The 2,724-nt window shown below is 39.7% G+C and overlaps 1 long non-coding RNA gene across 1 annotated transcript; it reads right to left on the bottom strand.

Moving 5' to 3' along the window:
• Positions 1 to 665: 665 nt before the first annotated feature.
• LOC148737977 (uncharacterized) lies at positions 666 to 1,828 on the bottom strand. The gene is made up of 3 exons (XR_015997439.1): positions 1,653 to 1,828; positions 1,443 to 1,489; positions 666 to 933 (listed from the first exon to the last, which is right to left on the bottom strand). It is a non-coding gene; the product is annotated as an uncharacterized LOC148737977 (long non-coding RNA).
• Positions 1,829 to 2,724: the final 896 nt, after the last annotated feature.

The following is a 2,724-nucleotide window of genomic DNA, read 5'->3' as shown; positions in this document are numbered from 1 at the left end:
GGTAGTGGTTTCGATTCCCACCGAGGTCACAAGGATTTTTTCTTTTTATCTCGTGTAGTTCCTTGATACCCTTTACTAGGGCTAACGCTCAGTGGGTTTTTCATGGGTTTCATTTACCACTTTAATTTACGCTTCGGAGTTGATTCTCATCTACAGTTTCTATTATATATAGTTCTTCAAAAATTATTTTACCAGCCTGCATTTAAAATAGTGGTTCATAAAAACCTTTAAGATGTTTTGATCTGATTTGTACCACTGAAGACAAAATAAACATAGTATAAGGAAGATCTTGCTGCAACTAACTCCTCCACTTGACAATTCTCTACAATCGATTTTTTTAAAAGTTAAAACCTCAGCAAATGTTTTCATTAGCATAAGAATGTATCCATAATCACGGTATAAATAACTCATTTATTCTAGAGATAAAAAAATACTTTCCACTATGTTGATCTATTCTATTGGAGCTTTTAAGTTTCTTCCACACAATTTCTTTGTGATGATTATTCATATATTATGTTATATTCAAAATAATATTAAACTAATCACTCGAGTCAATAATACGATGAGGTCTCGTATTTTCGAGTCCTAGGACCCAATTCGTGTCTCTGGGAGTAAACTTGTAGATTCGAGGTAATAGACTTCCTCTAAAATAGTAAGCTGCCAAATCATCAGAGAAGAAAAGCATTTCCCTAGCGTGTGAACAAGCTGCTTTATAAAAAACCCGAGTATGTGCTACGGCTGCTAGTTCATCTCTCCGGGGCCCTTTCAAGTCGTTTCGGTCGTATTGCGCTAAACGTAGCCCAATTAGTGAGTCTGTTTTGCTCTCAGCAAAAAAGTTAAAAGTGTTGAAGGAAGTCTTGTATCTGGAACATCATCTGGTTGAAGGTCACCCAAGCGACTGTTAGATATTTTCCCTCTTAAACGACCAGTGTGCTGCAGGAAGAAAGAAGAGTATTTAGAACATTCTGAATCGAGAATTTGAACTGTAAATTTGAGTGTCGAAAGTAATCCGGGAGCCTCTGTTTTTGCTTTACCCCTTTCTTTGATTCGTCCAGAAAACTCGCACCATCCGCTCAACCAATCACAGGCAAAACGAAATCCAATCGTGGTCCGCTGCGTTTTCCCATGCTTTTGGTTGCATGCCTGGTTTAAATATTAGTTCTCATTGGCTAATAATGATGTAGGCCTTTATTGTGATTGGCTGTGGTGATTAGATTGATTTCGGTTTTTCTACAGTAAGTTGAAAACTGCTTCTATTGCCCGTCTCTTGTTGTTGTTGATGTTATCTCTTATTTTGTTTTGTAACAAATATTTGTGGAGTCCTTTAAACTCAAGGCAGTTATGTGCAATATGTCCTTCAACGGGAAGCTAGGATGATAATTCATCTGGATTCGAAAGGACGTAATGCCTTGGGCAAATAATATCGTTCTCTAAGTACTTACAGTTTTCGGCCTTTGAATTTTGGGAGGCGGTGAATACGAGCCACTCACTGAAACATCAAGAAAAATGTGAACTTGGTAAAACTGATACAATCAGATGACGTATCTCTGACAACTAGGGTGGAAAGCGTTAATCCCGTCCTCTCTAAATTGTCAAAGAAAATAACAAACAAATAAAAAACTAAAGAACCATCACCTATTGTTATGACTCACCAGGGTCCGGTGTGGGAGCTTGTCTCTGTGGAAATACTACAGGGAGTGGCCATAAACCTCCTCCAGCTACTGGCTGCACCACTTTGACAGGCTTAGCCGGATGGACTGGTGGATGGGACGAACAGCAGGGACGCTGCGTAGATGTCCGGCACCGTCTGGTAAGAGGACAAGAGGCGTTTGTCTGTGCGTGATGCGGCTCTCGAGCCTATAAAAAGAGACCAGGATAAGAGTTCGTCTCATGATTTTTGTGTGGTTACTATAACGTCAGCACTGAGAATTTCTCATTTTTCACATATGTCCTTTAGTTTTGCTCGCAGGCTAAGTGGCTGACGTTGCTACGTTACAGTGATCATCCCGTTTCGACAGTGAGAAGCAACTAAAACCGAGTCCACCGCGAGTTATTCCCCACTCCCTACAAGAATTTGCCAAGTCCCCGAAAATTCTCCAAAATCCATTTATAATCCAGGATGGAGAATAGAATGTCAGTAAAATATATGGGTAAAATGACTTGCTCTAAAGTGCAACGGAATACACCCAGAGCTTCCAATTCGGAGTAAATTGCACCAACCCTTGGTTCGGAGTTTTAGCAGTTTGTTTCATAACATAGAGACGCTATATCAAAAGCCCAAAGTCTCATTGAAATTTGGAAATCATAAGCACAAAAGATCACTTATACTAAGGTAACTATCTTTGTTCTCTAGCGGCGTCTAACCCTCTTCGAGAAGAAAGGACGCGGATAAAATCCAGGGCAAGAGGTTCAAACCAATTTAAAACAGAACATACACGTCAATTCAATTAAAAATGCAAGGGCTAGTGATTCGTTATGGAGCGGGGGGGGGGGGGGTTGGAGAGAGAGTGAAGCGGTATGTGTCAACAATATCCTTCCATATGTCAAAAAAAATTAAAACGTTTAATAACATCAGATAGTCGTGGATAGTCACGGATTTCTTTAGAACTCGAATTATTTTTAGTCTGCGTGCCATAAACCGTACCTGCTCCAACTCCTGGCTTTGATAGATCGCTGATCAGATGTTGCTTGTATTTATAAATCTGAAAGGAAGAAAAAATAGAA

The sequence above is a fragment of the Stylophora pistillata genome, chromosome 2, assembly GCF_964205215.1.
Source record: "Stylophora pistillata chromosome 2, jaStyPist1.2, whole genome shotgun sequence".
NCBI classification, from domain to species: Eukaryota; Metazoa; Cnidaria; class Anthozoa; order Scleractinia; family Pocilloporidae; genus Stylophora; species Stylophora pistillata.
The sequence above is the reverse complement of the archived record's forward strand: the minus strand, read 5'-3'. Positions and strand labels throughout refer to the sequence as shown.